The following is a 17,521-nucleotide window of genomic DNA, read 5'->3' as shown; positions in this document are numbered from 1 at the left end:
AGTTCAGTTGGAAAATGTAGTTTGGCTCCTCTAAGCTGAAACAACCTTGGCTACAGAATTAGAGAACTATTTTGGTTATAGTCACACACATACCCCTGTGATTTAGGTGAAGCAGAGTAGCTGACATGTCCATTCAAGGATTTAGAAAATTAAACTGAAGGATCAAGGCAGCTCTAACATTCCAGCTGGTGAAGGTCTCAGCAGAAGGCTTTGTAAACTGTCTGTAATATCTTCAAGCATTGGAAAGAAAGAAAGTAGGAAAGTTTGTCTTTCACTGCCTTTATTACCTATTGTTACCTCCATTTCACGTTTCCATCACTGGGTTATGTTGCCAGTGCAAATTTCAATGAAGACAGGATGACCAATATTTTCACAAATTTTCAAATATTCCTGTGAGATGGACCTCATTCCAGTGTCTGTTGAATATAACTGTCATAAAAAAAAGTTAGGAAAAAAAAATCTGTTAATTTTTAAAAAAAATCCCACAAACTATTATCCATAAAATTAAATAAATTATTTTAGACACCAGAAACTTTGCATAATTCTCTAATTAATCCTAGATATATAGATGGGGGTTGGGAGACTTTAACATGCACTTATAGCTCAATAATTGTTGAAACTTCTGCTCATTAAGAACAATAAAGATTTATGAGGGCAGATGTTTGATTATGACCATGACTGGATTAAGGGGTTCTTTGTATGCAGATTTTGAAATGCAGTGCTGAGTTTTTTAGCCCTGTTCTCCTCTGTAGCAACATTTTCCCCACATGCAGAAGGAGAAACATAACAGCTGATTTCACATATACCATGCTCTGAAGGATGCAGAGCTGTTTAAAAGGACAGTTCAAGATCAAAGTGCTGCTGTTTCAGCCATACACCCCATTTTTATCTTCACTTTATTTGCTCTGTCAGCAGTAAAGACACCAAATGTATTGCCACCAGGAGATCCCTTTTACTCTTAGGTCACTCTTAGATACTTCTTATCTCCCTGAACTATTTATCCTTTAAACCAGATAGGCACTGGTTCAGGGCCAAGGTATTGGAAAATTTGGTGTGTTCTACACTTTTATCTGTCTCTGCAGAGCTTTTATTTCTATCCCAGTTTCTAAAAGGGTGTGTTAAAGTACTCCAATTGTTCATATGCACTTGTCCTTCTGAAAAAAACAAAAAAATAGTGAATTTTGTATGACAAAAGATACTGCATTTTATATTATGATTGCCTCACTATAAGACTTTTGCTCTGCTTGGTTTTGTATGATGCATTGAAATGTGTATCATCACTTACAATGAGCTGGTACTGAATCAAAAATAAATCCTTTATCAGTGTGGTTGGTAGTCTTATGGTGACTTTTGTGGGAACAAAGTTTTGATTCCTTTCTTTGACCTAAAGCTAAAGCTCATGGTCTTATGTAGACAAGTTGATAATAGACTGATTTCTTCCAATACGTAGCTTTCTACACTAAAAAATAAAAATTGTCTGGGAGAACCTTAAAGAGAATGAGATGTAATAAAATATATGAAATAACTTCTTTTTTTCAACATTGTAAGACTAGGATTTGGCGTCAGAATTCCCTCTTTCCTCCAAACCATGCTGAGAGTATGGTTTCTTGCTCTTTTTTTTAGCAATCTGACAGATGTTTGCCGATGGATTTAATGGCTACATGATAAACATGATATCCACTTTTTGTCTGTTTTATCAGAATTTAATGCCTTATAGCAGGAGGGGTAGAAGGAAGCATGCTTTGTTACCTGAGTCACTCAAGTTCACAGATCAACATATTAATTCAAGTAATGAAAGACAGCAGAATAATGACAACAAACAAACCCGTGAAGGAATTTTGATGAGGGGAATGCATCTGTTACAGTATATTCAGCATGAGCAGAGAGGCAAGGCATACAGCCAAAGGTACTAATGTCATAAACTAGTGCAGATAAATCTAGTGGAACCTTTAGCTTCTCTGCAGTTTGCTGTTCAAAGAACAGATAACCTTTTACAGTGGATAGAAAGGACAACATATGCATTGACTTTTTTCTTTTGGTTTGGTTTTTTTGTTTTTTGGTTTGTATAGAGACATTGAGTAGGGAATAATTTTTCTGGGTTACAGGAAACTTGTTTAGTCTAGAAGTTTCCAAACAGAAAGGAAAAAGGAGCTGGAAAGCTCTTTCTTACCATGTCACCCCATCCTCAGCTAGATCCAAGGGGGATATTATCCACCCAAGAACCACCACTCTGATATTTTCCTCTGTCCACTTCTGCAGCAGCATAATTTCTTGTCTTCAACAGAGATATGATTTTTACAGGCAAGAATGAAAGAAGAATTCAGTGATTATTTGCTTGGACAATGCTGAACTAAAAATAAAATCAGCAGTAAAATAAAGTGTGTTGTTGGATTTTCACACCTATGTGGAGCATTCAGCTATAAGTATTATAAGTAAAACTATGTGGACACCATAAAAATCAATAACAAATTCAGAATTTACTGGGATTCCAATCCAGTGGGAACAATTTTATTTAACCTAGCAAGCGGTGGACCAGATGCTAAAGGTGAGTTTCATGCTTTCTGCTGTCAGAACAGATTTCTGTCCTCCCTTATGCAACTTCTTCTCACTATACATGTCTGCTGGCTTTCTGTCAATGAGGGCATTTCTTTTTCTCCACAGTGGACTAATTAAGATATCAGTAAAGAAACACCATTCCCTCCTTCCACCACTCAAGTGGACAATTTCTGATGACCAGCTCACCTGCCAGGTATCAGATCACAGAATCACAGAATCACAGAATAATGAGGTTGGAAGAGACCTCTAAGATCATCAAGTCCAACCTATGGCCTAACATCTCAACTAGACTATAGCACCAAGTGCCATGTCCAGTCTTTTTTTAAACACATCCAGAGATGGTGATTCCACCACCTCCATGGGAAGACAATTCCAGTGCTTTATTATTCTTTCAGTGAAAAATTTTTTCCTAATATCTAACCTATACCTTCCCTGACGTAGCTTGAGACTGTGTCCCCTTGTTCTGTCAGTTGCTGCCCGGTGGAAGAGACCAACCCCCACCTGTCTACAACCTCCCTTCAGGAAGTTATAGAGAGCAATAAGGTCACCTCTAAGCCTCCTCTTCTCCAGGCTAAACAACCCCAGTTCCTTCAAACGTTCCTCGTAGGGCTTGTTTTCCAAGCCCCTCACCAGCCACGTTGCCCTCCTCTGGACACACTCAAGCATCTCAATATCCTTCCTAAATTGAGGGGCCCAGAACTGGACACAGTACTCAAGATGTGGCCTCACCAGTGCTGAGTACAGGGGGAGAATGACCTCCCTGCTCCTGCTGGTCACACAATTCCTAATGCAGGCCAGGATGCCGTTGGCCTTCTTGGCCACCAAGGCACATTGCTGGCTCATATCCAATCGGCTGTCAACCAGCACGCCCAGGTCCCTTTCTGCCTGAACACTGTCCAGCCACACCGTCCCCAGCCTGTAACGCTGTAGGGGATTTTTGTGGCCAAAATGCAGAACTCGGCACTTAGACTTATTAAACTTCATAAGATGAACAACAGTGTGGAAGATGTGAGGACTCTGTGGTTGAGGATGGGAATCCAATAATCTCTTGACTTTTTTGGTAGGGAAAATGCATTAGGCTTACTAAACTCTGATTTGAAATCACAAACTAAAACTTTAGGATGGATTTTGAAATGAATGAAGATGATAGAACTTGGTATAACAGAACAGCACTAAGCACCCTGGCCATATACCAGCCATAGACATGTCCCTGAGTTTAGTTTTGAGGAGTATTGGACTTCACTCCTTGGACAAAAAATTCCTGTAGATTCCTAATTAAATCCCACAATATATTTTTATTTAGAAACATAAAAATATGGATATTCTTTTTAATTGCAGGCAAAAGAGGGGGGTGGGGAAAGCATTTTCAGAGAATTGGGCTTTAAGTTTCATACAAACTGCAAAAGTTATTGATCACAAGACCTCAAAATATGAACATTTTTAGAGAAAATATGAAACCTTGAAATAAAAATAAATCTTAATATATTCTAATTATCAATTTATTTTACAATCTTCAAAACAATGCCAGCTTATTTGACTGGAAGATACTTCATGATACTCAGTAGCCTGAATCATAAGAGAAAATAAGAGCCTAATACTGTTTCACAGTATTTTAACACTGATTCGAAGAACCTAACGTGGAAACTTGTGTCTTGTTAAAGACCTAACAACTGAAAGTTTTTCTTTCTGTCTGTGAATCACAAGAAATTAATGTAGCACTATAACTGCAACATGATTAATCACAGTCAGCACTCTGCAGCTGCCATGCAGGGAAGCTGGCCAAGCAAGCCCACCAGCACTAGTCTGGTGACCTGACCCAGTGTGATGAATGAGAGGGCTCCAGTTGGTGAAAGACAGCAAACCTGGCCCTAAATGTATGGGAGTGCAATTCCAAGGTACGCATGTTTGACAGCCAAGAAGATTGTCTCACTGGATACCTGAGGAATTGAATAGGGGAAAGTGACATGTTAACTATTTGTGTTAAAGCATAATGACTGATTTACGGTTGTAAAGCAGATAAATAACAGATTGAAAGCAATGACTATTTTTTTTCCCATGCTGCCAGTGGTGTTTCTCTGACAGTCCTATATTTCTTCTGGGAAATTCAATTTTAATACTATATCTCAGGTAGGGATTCCAGACATACCACACATATTAGCTGAAATTCCATTCCATTGCTCATCCTCCTCTGCCTGTCTGCAAAGCCTACGTATTTCCAGTATTCCTCATTTTTCTTGAGTTCAATTGTACTTTACAGATGCTGATCAGACCTTGCTCTGTCAGTCCACAATAACATCAACAAATTGAGCTTCCCTTTTTTAGAGGGCATACAATGTTGATTTCACAGATGTGTATCATTAGGCAACTAGTCACACAAAAATGTGCACTTGGGGTCAAAGCCTGCACAATCTTTATTTTCTTTCCTTCTCCCCCATATGTGATCATTTGTGTCTCAGGATGCTACAGCTCTTTTTTATCTCATCTGCTTCAAACACAAAGCAAGCGTGGTAACTGCCAAAACTTGCATGTTCTGCAGCTTCACAGCTGTGATACATATGCTTGAGTGGCAATGACAAGAGAACATCATATTAAGTGAAGCTCAAAATGAGGAGCTCTAGGCCACCACCAACTAAGAGACTGAAAAAATGATGAGATGATCAACTAATCTGATCTTAAAGAGTCTTTAGAGACAGAGGGAATCATTCCAAATAGTCCGCAATGCAATTAGGGAAGGAAAGGGAAAGCAGAGGAAGTGCTACTGCAGTAAATATCACACTAATAAAAGGAAGGCAGAAGAGCAAGAAGAATGGTTGTATTGGGAATAGAAAGGGAATATTTTCTGGTTTGATATGAACATTAAACAAATAAATAAGGATAAAAGGTAAGGACAAAAGTGCTATGGTTAGGAAATCACTGGAGTGAAAACATTAAGTATACAGTGACCTGTATTATGTTTGGAAAATGAACTACACAAACAACTTTTTAATTATACTTTTAACTTTCTCAATATAAAAGAAATAGGGATTAGCTGTCAAAATCTTTGGAAATGTTTAGCAAAACCTCAGGACCACATCTGAATGGTATTATGTCCTCATGAGCTCATGACTAAAGCTAGCCAAAGCAAGCAGCACAAGTTTTATTTCTCTGTATATCTGAGATGTTTTTTCCCATAGTGAAGAAATCTAATGTAGGAATAAAGAGAACTATAAAAAACTATGATCTTATAATTATTGCTTTTACTGATTTTTTTTTAACATGTCACTATCTTCAGTTGTAAAGGTACAAAGATAGAAATTTATATTAATGGTTAAATCCAACAATGTATAGTTTAAACCATAACAGCATTGTTATTTAACTCTGTAAATAAAATTTATAAAATATAGCTTTGTGAATATTTCCTGCCAGGTCAAAGGGTTGTAATACTTGCTCTTTATTTAATAACAGTAATTCCTAAATTTACTCATTTTAACAAAGTTCTTATTCCTTTCTAATTCATAAAAATGAATAAAGGTCAAAAGGCATAAACAGTCTTTACATTTTCAAATTCCAAACTTTATATTATCATGTAAATTTTAATTGTGTTTAAATCTAGTGAACTTCCTAAGAGACTGATAAAAAAATTAGAATATTTAGACAATTAAAGGTATGAAAAATATCCTGAAAGAATTCACTGATTATGTATAGTAAATTAGAGACTTCATCAGTTCACAGAAAATCCTAAAGTAGAAATATCTTGTATAATGCCTCTAAGTATCCATTTTGCCTGTCTATTTTGCCTATCACCAATGATGTGCTATATTTCTAAATCAAGTTTTGTGTTTTCTTTTCCAAATACCTAAAAGAATAGCTATTCTTCTGCTGATGCAATGTCTCATTCTCTACTGTGAGGTATGGAATTAATTTGCATTCTTATTTGTGCTTTTAATTATTTTCTGAGTTGCATTAATACTAGCTCTCCTGAGTTAAATTGGTTTTTTCTGTCCACATTTTAAACCCCTGTTGGATGCCCTTTTATTATTTTGCAATCTTCCCTCGGGTACGTAACTTCTCTCAATTTATTAGCATCTGCAAATTCTGTTAATGAGCTGTTTGCTTCCACCTCCAGATCACTAATGAAGATTAAATAAAGCTGGATTCTGCACTAACCCTTTGTGTTCTGATTGTGCAGGATATCACACCATTGATTCAAATTAAGCGTCACCAACATAAAAGTGGGGGAACTCTGTGGTTTGAATGTGACTACTTCAGTCATTTTTGGCTCTGGATGCCTGTAAATTTTTTAGAAATTTCATAATCCATAAGCTAAGAAGAATCCTGGAATGAATGTTCTAAGCAATGTTACATGAGAATGTGGGATAGCTGAATATAATAAATTATGATACACTGGGTCTCAATTGAGCCTATTTCAAATGTAGATTTGATATCTGTCATGACTCTTTGTTAATAATATTCTGTAACTTAAGGAGAAACAACAAGCACTCAGAAATAATAAAAGTGGATGTTAAAAATTATTACAATATATAATGTTAAACATACCTTGAAAAATTTTGGCTTAAGAATCTAAAGAATTCTAATCTGAAATGTGGATAATTAATTAAATTACTGTGCTGAATTAAGCTGCAGTAACAGACAAAGACAAAGAAGTAACACCTCCAAATAGAAATCCTTGAAATACAGAAGAAAACAGACAGACGCCATTGCTGATGCAGAAAAATGGGAACATGCATACTTGACATCAAGGAACCCTAGAAATGACCACAAAACACCAAGAAAAGACTACAGTTTTCTTAGATCTCCTCTATAAGATTGGGGTCATGTGCCACATGACAAAATCATCTTTGTTGTTAATGTCTGTTTTCATGGTTTTCTCTCCTCTGAAAAATATTGATTATATACACTGAAGTATTTCGGAGAAAAAGTATTGTTTGTAATTTTTGACCTTGTGAGTTGCCTATAAAAATCCTTATATAACCAATAGTCCCCATATTCATAACATGTATTTTGGGAATCTTTGGCTAGGGAACATTTAGAGGTGATGGATAGAAAAGGCTTCCAAGGGCTTCTGCTGCTTCAATCTTTGAAAGGTACACGTTGCATATTGGAGACCTCTCCTGGTTTACTGGGGTCACATTCCAAGGGATTAGATACAAAACCAGAGACAGTTATTTTATCCTGCCCCTAGTCTTCATGTCAAAGTCCACTTGGGCTTCTTAGAAGCTTCTTTAGTCACTAACTGGCACAGCTCCCCTACTTTTCTAGACCTCATCAGAGGGCTAGATAAGGATAGCTCCAAACTAGCAATGGAAATCTACCCCAATGTCTCAGAAACGTAGTATATGATATTAAATTGTTTTTCAAGAGGCATTAAAAATATTCAGCTATGAAATCTGGAGTCTCACCTGAAATTTGATAATTAGGTAAAAACAGGTAAAATATTCTTAGTAAGACATGTCCATGCCTGCACAGAATATGGAGATCCTATACGGGGAAAAAACAACCCCTGCTTATATCCTAGCCTTTCTAGAAGCTCGTGCAGCAATTCATTTCCTGTCTTCAGTCCTCATCTTGCTATACAATGCCAAATTAAAGAATGAAGAATTCCATTAAATGCTGTTTCCTGTGCTATGTATGGCCACCACCTCCCTTAATAGCATTGTAGTCAGTACAGTTTTTTCAACAACGAATGGCACAGGAAAATATATTTATTCATTTATTTACTTATTTGCTTACTGATAGTCAATTGTTTGGGATTTCTATTTCGATTGTTTCTGTGTTGAAATGTATGACTGGAAAAATGAGCATCAAAAAATAAAAATTTGCAATTAATTAAGTCAAATTAATATCTCAAACCTGTAGAAAGAAATAGTCAAGAGCCTGGCTGCTATGTGCACTTTTGAGAGCCCCTGGAGGACACCAGCTATGATGGACACCAGCTATGTTGTCATTGTGAATAAGACACTGAATAAGCCCTCACTGGTATAAATTACTGCACATGTGTTTGGGCCCCTAGCTCAAGGAGGATGTTAAGGAACTCAAGAGCATCCAGCAGCACATGACCAGCTGGTCAGGAGCCTGCAGCACAGGACTGATGAAGAGATCATAGGAGAGCTGGGGCTGTTTAAGAGGAGTCTAAGGGCAGCCTAATAGCAGCCTACATCTCTTTGAAAGGCAATTAACAAAATGACAGATTGTTCCTCATTATTTTTACATTCCCTGAATATTTTCCCTGCAAAATCTCATAAGAGTTATAAATCATAATATGATGCACAGGAAAATCTTCTAGACTTTTCACATTACACGTTTGTTTCCTGTCCCCTAAGCTGGTAATTCATCCTCCAGAGAAACTGAAATTGAAATCATGGTAACCTCTGTAGAAATTTTTAATCTTTTACTTGTTTCCATGAGAAAGGTGAATTTACAGTCACCTGATGCCTAGTGTGAGATTAGTATATTTAAAGGAATACATATTCTCTCCCTCCTACATGGTGAATAATTATGCCTCTGTTTAATGAGGAGGCAAGAGGAAATTTAAAGGCATAGCCATGAACTTTGTATAACTGACACAATTTATGAAAAACTACTTTGAATTAATAGCATTTTGAGCTCCATTGTAAAATCCTTAACATTACCCAATCTCCCATAGATACAACTTTTAAAGCTTCCAAGGCAAATTGGAAACTTCATTTGTCCCTAGAAAGACAGAGGGCTTAATGTCACAATGATTTAAGTTATAGGGTGATTTTAAGAATGTAAAGGCTGCTATGTTAATCACATTGATATATCTACCTATATCTACATCTGTATCTATATCTACATCTGTATATTTATATCATTGTTACTTTCTGATCTATTAACTCAATGAATGCTTTTCAGACTAAAATATATCAATACTTTGGTGACATTATATTTTAAAGTAAGATTTCAATAAATACATTATGAAATATTGAGAAGTAAGAAATTAAGCTTCCTCCTTCTTCTCCTGGATGTCGACAGGAGTTTACCATGACTTGGTATGGGAGATGGGCATCACATCAAGGTGTGATGCTCTAGAAGAATGTATCAGAAAATGGTTCAGTCAAGAAAGGTAAATGACGAGAATAATTGGGAGAGGCTGGACAGAATAACAGTAAAAAGTGGATATTGCAACAAATTCTCTGAAAAGAGATCTCCAGCAGACTTTTTTTTTTTTTCTATTATACTCAAGACTAGCACTAAAATCAATCTGACAAATGACATTCAGTAGTGCAGCCAGGATGAAGAGCACTGTACTGTCATCATAGGCATCATTTCTAGTGTAAGGATGAGTGTCACACAGGCTAGTTTTAGAGTAGATGCAATTCTCTGAAGTGAAGTACACCAAAGGAGAATTATTTAAAATGGAGCCAGGAGGATAATGAAAGAATCAGAAAACATGACTTATAGTCAAAGACTCAAAATCTATCCCTTTAAAGAAAAGCTTTTGGAGAGATTTGATCACATTCATTCTTAAGGGACTGAAAAATTTCATTACAAAGACCTCTTCAGTGTTTCACACAAAAATCTCACAAAAGGCAAATGATAGGAATTACAGCTAGAAAAAAATAAACCAGAAATCTGTGAAGAATTTTAAAAATAAAAGTAAAAGTTAGTAGCCATTGAAACAGACTACCAGGAGTATTGTGAGTTCTCCATCCCTTAAAATGTTTTAATTCTCAAAGTCATGCACTTGTTAAAACACTAATTAATTAAGGAAGAGACAGGAAAGAAGGTGGACTACATGCTCTGAGTGTTTTCTGGCTGAATAATTTGACCCAGTGTATCATTTAAAAATCAGTCTGGTAAAAATCATTGGATATAACACAGATGCAAAGAAATGTCCCAATGGCATTTAAATTTGAATATGATAAAGAACCATTTCCTCAACAGCACAAATGTAATCTGTTGGCTTCTCTCTCGAGCTTGGATAATATGTGAGGTATTGCTTGTTAACCTGAAGCAACATTTTATCAAACTGTGTTTGATATGTTGAACTGTTGAATGTCTTCTCATAATTCTCCTTTTCCATAAAACTGTACATGCAGCTCAATTAAAGTGGTGGGAACATGAAATATTTTTTAAAGTCCTATAAGCTTTGAAAGATTAGAGAGAGCTTTAGAAAAGTAGTTTCAGAAATCCTCTTCCAACAATGTATATGCACTAAATTAAATATGCTATTTTTATTCTAAATTCATGTAGCAAAAGTGCTCTTACAAGCTTTCCATCTAAAACAGCTGATTCAAATATATAAAGTTCAAAAGCTTTTTTTCCTAAAGGGACTGTTTCTTTGTAGTTCAGATATTTAAGAAAAAGCTTAGTGCAGCTCTCAGTTCAAGATTACTACTTATAAAAGTTCAAAAGAGCACAGAGTAGACTTAGCAATATATGTTTAGGTTACCAGGCATGTTACTTTTTGCTCTTTCTGTTTTCTAACATTGCTTTTTAATTGAAACTTACTACTGAATCTGGCTAGAATGCTGCATTTATCCTGTGAGAAAATGCTTGACTAGCTAAGTTTCATGAGGAAGGGGAACATCTTAGGAGGTTTAAAATTCTAATAAAATTCAAGATTTTTAAAAAAATTAAAAGAAAATTAATATTTTGAAAAATATTAAATACTTTCTATAATAGAGACAGTGCTTATATGCATCTTTTTATGAGGAACAATAAGGGAAAAAATTGAATTTTTAAAAATTTTCTTGAAAGATTTTTTAACTTATGTTCTTAGCCTGCCAATAGCCAAGTGTCAGACATTACATACAAGGGATCTACAAAATAAGAGATGGTAATAATTCTCACACAGCAGGCTTTAGAGTATACTCATTTTGAATATGAACTTATTTTTTCATTTGAGTTTTCTGTAATCTGATTCCCTGAGAAGGAGGCTTCTAAATATCAGAGTAGTGGCTGCTAACAATAGATCTCCACCTGGACTAATGATTCAAGGTTAACACAGAATATATTTAGAAGGGATGATGTTGCCTGAAAGAACATGTCAAAGTTTCTTTCAGCTCTGATTCTGTGGTACTGTGTAACTTCATCCACAGCGGACATGATAATTATTCATTTTTTCCCCCTTTGCAGCTTATCTGACAACACAAAGATTCAAACAAGGCCATCACTATGAACTTGGAATCCTTTCTTTGCTCTCCTTTAGATTTTCCCCTGCTAGTTAAAATCTTTTTCAAACCATTATGTCCAAGATAGCAAAAATACTGGCCAGCACTAATTTTAAACGGCTGCTTAATTTGCTTTGAAGTTATACCCACAGGTGTTATTTGCCTTTCCTTAACAGTGGTGCATCCACGGTTCACACTCAGCCTTTGATCTACTAAAAAATACATGTCAGATTCAGAATTTGTCCTTGTTGAACATATTCTGTCTTTTCAAGGGTTATTTCTGCAATGTTAGGGTCACACTGAGTCCCAGCACTATAAAATATGCCTGCAGTCACTCCCACTGTGAAAGCTGGGTCTGAGTTCCATGGAACTGCCAGTAGTAATGTTCTTGAATAGCTTCCATCCACATCTTTGTGGAATCCTATTTAAACAATTCTTTTAAGTTGACAATGGACTTCTTCTATCCATCTGTATGTTCATGTTGTGTCAGTTTCACCTGTGTAGGATGTTAGAGATTTTAGTGAAGTCTATATAGATGACCCTATACAGAAGGTCATTAAATATCTCAAAAGAAGAATAGATGACATTTGATTATAAAAAATGCTTGGTTGTTCTTATTTTCATGCTGTCTTCTAGGTTGTCAAAATAAGGTGTTTGATTAAATATTGGTTTCAAGAATTAAACTTAGGCTATTCAAGTCATCATTTTTGCCTTTAAAAGTTTCTGTCCCCACAAGTACCTTCTTAAAGAGAATTGTTAATGGACTCAAGACCACCTGAGAGAATCCCCTAAATTTTCTAGGGCAATTACATTTCTACCAGTCATGCTCAACTGCAGTCTGCTGTTCTTTATCTGCAAGTTGTCTGTAAGAACAGTCAACGTAGTAATATAGTTAGTGTGGAACTGGGCATAATCAGCCAGAGAATGATAGAGCTTCACAAAACCTCAAGCAAAAATTTCTTTTCCTCAGACAAAGCTCTCTGCTGCTGTGGCTGTAGTACAAACACAGTAGCAGTCTTACACCAGGCTTATGGCTCTGGTATTCTTAAGCACTGCTGCAAAACAATCCTGACACAATAGAAGTATTCCCACAGCTGTCATGGGGACCTTTCATCTAGCACTTGAAATCTACATTGTGAAAACCAAAGGCTAATGGCTTTCATCTAATTGCCTTTACCTTCAAAGTTAACATCATGCCAGTAGGCCTTTCCTCTGTTGAACAGTCAGGATACAATCACCTAAGTCTCATCTTTAACTGAAAACCTGACTTTGTGTTAGACAATTCTTCCCATTGAAAATGGTTAAGTGTTTGCTAATGAAGTATCATCCTTGCTGCTGTTTAATGATGGTAATATTAGTTGATCCTTAGTGTTATCTGAAGTGCTCAGAGACTGTAAATAGGGCAAGATGAACAAAAGCTAAGAAGAAAGGGTTTTCTTAAATTTGACACTTCAATGACAATTGTTTTTACTCAATCTTTTAGAAAGATTACATTTGTCAGATTTGTAGCACTGCAAAGTCACACGTTGGATTGAATGGCAGGTTCTGACCATACCCTTTCACTTCTCCCCAAGGATGTTTAAGTCAGGTCACAATTATTTGTATTATAAAATTATACTTTGCATACAAGCAATTGGGATTATCATTGTTAAACTGTTGCATCACAGCTGTTTATATTCACAGTGGCCAAAATGCAAAATTTCTCCTGCTCCTCTGCCAGGTCTCTCAGAGCTCCTGAGAGCATGAGAAGCCTTGGGGACACAGTCAGTCTTTGTTCAATAACCAGTCCTTGAAAGGGTTGGACACAATCACTGTTGGGTTCTATCAGCTTAAAAGCCAGCTTTTTTCCATACCTGAATTTCTTACTGAAATTTCACAAGGAAAAGATATTTCTAGAATAATTTTATAGGTAAACTGGAAAAAAAAAAAAAAACAAACAAACAAACCAAACCAAAACAAAACCAGAACAGAACAAGACACAAAATCAAACAAACAACAACAACAACAAAATTTCCCGGAAAAATGAGCCCTCAAATTTTTACAGTTAGTGCAGCACAAATTCTGCTCTATAAAGTATGACTCAGTTTATAGAACCAAACTTGTAATGTCATCTTCCATTTCTGTATGTCACAATCTTCACTTCTCTGAATGACTGTCCCTCTACCCTATTATTATTTGACAATATTTTAAAATCCAAAATCATTAACAGGAAAGAGACTACTTGAAGCATGTTTTCATTCCTTTGTGGCACTGCCTTGAAAGCTACAACATGAAAATAACTGAAGTACCAGAGAATAATATTGTTGTCAATTTTACTTCAGATGAGGTTGTATAAAGAATAGAACAACCATTATAAAAATTATTATCAACAATTATAGAAAGAACAGACAAAAAGAAAGCATTAAGGAAACCCCAGAAGTGCAGTAGAAGGAAATTCAAACCTATTATTTACTTTGCATATTTTAGTTTATTTGCCAGTACATTTTCCAGTGTTTCTGGACAGCCTACTCTATCTTATAATATAATTTTAGAGTTATTTTCACAAGGAATGAAAAAAAAAAAGTAAAAAATATTTATGGGTGCAAAACCATCATGCAATAGTAGAGTAATTCAACAAGAAGTGATATGTCAGAAATGACTACTCATACTATGTTTCAGTGACTAAATTTTAAGCTGACATTTATTTTAAACCAAATGTTTTGCAATTTGAGACTCCATACTAGTTACTTATTATATTTTTTAGTGAAATCTACAGCACTAATGCTGGTCCTGTTGGAAAAAGCCTAGAGGTATAAATATTTCTTATTTAAATGCATCTAAAAATATATTAATATATGATCTAAAGTAACAGGAAATAATTTTTTCCACTTTATAGGTATTTGCTATTTTTTTAATACCAAAATATTCATTGAGTATTTGCAGTACCATTTAGTAAGACTTCATTTATAAACTGTTGATAATTTCATCCCATACTTTAGAGTCATAGAGTCACAGAATAGTTTGGTTTAGATGGGACATTTAAATGCCATCCAGTTCAACGCCCTGCAGCGAGCAGGGACATCTTCAGCCAGGTCAGGTTGCTCAGAGGCCCATCCAGCCTGGCCTTGAACATTTCCAGGTTCTGCAGCAAGGACAGGGGACAGGGTACCACACTCATCCTGCATGGATAAGGCAGGAAAGCAGGAGTAGCTAAACACTACTATCACTGTTCTGAGGGATACCTAAAAACATCCCAGACTCATGTTCCATCTCAACTGAGTTTGTGGGGCATCACAGAGCTGTTCAGAAATCCTGGGTTCTGCCATCTGCAGCCATTTGCAGAAACCCTTGAAGAGCTTGAATGAAGAGGAAAACCCCATTGCAGCTAGATAGAAAAGCTCTCCATGTGTCAGGGTTGGATAAATCAGCTAACACTCTTTGTCCTGGACTTTGCTGCCATTTTTAAGGCCATAAGAAAACACATGAAATAGGATTCTCTCAACTCTTTAGCCCTTGTAATATTAAAGACTGAGAGAAAGTAGTATTTCTGGTGTCCAACTCAAAAGAGCATGATGTATTTTTAAATTAGAGAGCACGGTCACAAAACTCAAGAATTATAATAGTACAGTATATGCTTCAGCTATATTTTAATACAGTAAAAATGCACATTTCATCAAATAACACAGAAATTGTATTATTTTCTTAAAATGACTCGTCTAATAATACCTGATGGTATGACCATGATGTGAATAGTTTCAACTATCAAGGAAGGAATACTTCTCTAATATAAATTAGTGGGTATGAATAAGAAGCAAATTTAAAAAAAATATTTCTTTATTCTTCCTTTAGAAGAATCTAAATCTTTGTTTTATGAAAAACAACATGAAGAATAGAAGGTAGAAAAATAAATATGTTTTGTATAATTGGTGTATTTGAATATTATTCCACATCATTGTGCTGATATTAAAAAAAAATACAGTTATCTTCCTGATGGGGAACATATTTGAAGAACACAGGGTCTGCACAGCTCAGTAGTTTGCAAGTCCATCTGACAGAACACACCAAGAATTGCATCCCCTGTTCCTGATTTAAATTGCCCAATACTTAATAGCTCCCATTGTGGTGACCCCATCTTTGAATAAGCAGATACAAAACATCTCAGTTCCTTTGTGTTTGTTGCTTTGTGACTTCTTAAGTCAGGCAAAATGTGCAAAACAGAAGTGTGTAAAGGAAAATTTTATTATTCATACTCAGGCACCTAAAGAGGTGGACTGATTTCTCAGCATCATCCAGCATCTGCAGAAAACAAATCAGTTTGCTTTAACTTCCAGTTAATAAGTGACCAAGAAACAGAAAAGTTTTGATGCAGAATTATTAGCAACTTTATGCAGTCTATACACAATGTAGGCTTTCTTGTTGTCCTGCTGGTTTCATTTTAGTCCTATATTCGTTTTATGGATTTTCTGTTCTGAGTGAACAAGTTATTTCTCTAAAGTTAAAGCTGACATTTTTGGCTAACCTTACTCACATGGTTTCCCTTGCTCTTCTGCCAATGTTCCAAAGCTCAGCCACTAAAGGCTTACCCCATAAAAGCTGTGGTGACATATTAAAAAATCCCTGAACATTCTTATTTATTTTCCAGTGCTATCTTGAGACATAAACAATTAGATGATCTCCACAAATATATTTGCAATATTGTCCTTTCCCACTGAGGTTTCTTGCCAAACATTAGGTAGGTGACTTGACTATAAAAGTGACCCAAAACTTTCTGCTTATTATCTGCTGCGAGGCAACTTGTAACAGGTAAGAACATTAGCTGCAAATGCTAAAAAGGGTTGTGTGTCTGAAATCTAGCCCTCTCAAACTTCAGCTGTACAATTGTTCCTCATACATGCACTTAGAGAAGTGCAAACATTTTATTATCTTTTATAGACCCAATACACATCATTACCCAAGAGGACTCACTTTTTTGATCTGGAGTGAGATCTCAGGAATATGGCACTATCCATCCACTCCTTTGTCATGCTCTGGAGATTCAGGCATGCTTATGCCCCTGCTGTTGCCTGTTAAATCATACATGAGCTGTGAGCAATTCATGTAATGACTCTCATCTAGATTTCTCACATTAAAGGACTCCTTAGATTTCAAATCCATCAGCAAAGGTTTTTTTTTCTTTGTATAGGGACCAGAGATAAAAGAATCAGGCATGTAGTCATGCTAACCAGGTTATTACCATTAAATGGTATTCCCCTTATTTCACAGAGGGAAAAAGAACACTGCATATATGTGTATATATATACATATATATATCAGACATTTAAACTCTGGAAAACTCAGGTTGCTGTGTTTGGAATGCAAGCACAAAAGAAACCTTCTGTTGATCACTGTATGATGAATGTGCAAAGTTCCAGCAGTTTAGTTTCAGCTCCTGCACTGCATTAGTTTGGCTCTTTATTAGCTCACTTTGGCTGTGAGTAGATCAGCCTCTGAGTCCTATTGCTACAGGAGTGAGGCTGCACCTGACTGCAGATGAAGCAGCAAATAAGAGAAGGTGACCAAGAAAGGGATACTGTATTTTCATTCTTTTTTCAACCCAGATTTATACACCAAAGACTTTGAAAGGTTTTGAAAACACATATTGTGTTTTGGTGATCTTTTATTTGAAATTGAGACAGTAGTTATCTGCAGAGGATGCAGAACTGAAGCATCTTTATGGGCACACACTTTGGGGAAAAAAAAAAGGAGCTCTTTTCAAGGCAGCTGGCGCTAGGTTAAAAGTTTTTCCTCATCTCATAAGGTAAATGAATTATTCACCTGGTTATCTTAATGACACTTTTCTGAATACACTCAGG

General features: G+C 35.9%; 1 long non-coding RNA gene across 1 annotated transcript in view; it reads left to right on the top strand.

Moving 5' to 3' along the window:
* Positions 1 to 17,521, top strand: part of LOC135299457 (uncharacterized) — a 254,349-nt gene that overhangs the window by 214,781 nt on the left and 22,047 nt on the right. The gene's annotated exons all lie outside the window — the stretch shown is intronic.

The sequence above is a fragment of the Passer domesticus genome, chromosome 4, assembly GCF_036417665.1.
Source record: "Passer domesticus isolate bPasDom1 chromosome 4, bPasDom1.hap1, whole genome shotgun sequence".
Classification (NCBI taxonomy): domain Eukaryota; kingdom Metazoa; phylum Chordata; class Aves; order Passeriformes; family Passeridae; genus Passer; species Passer domesticus.
The sequence above is the reverse complement of the archived record's forward strand: the minus strand, read 5'-3'. Positions and strand labels throughout refer to the sequence as shown.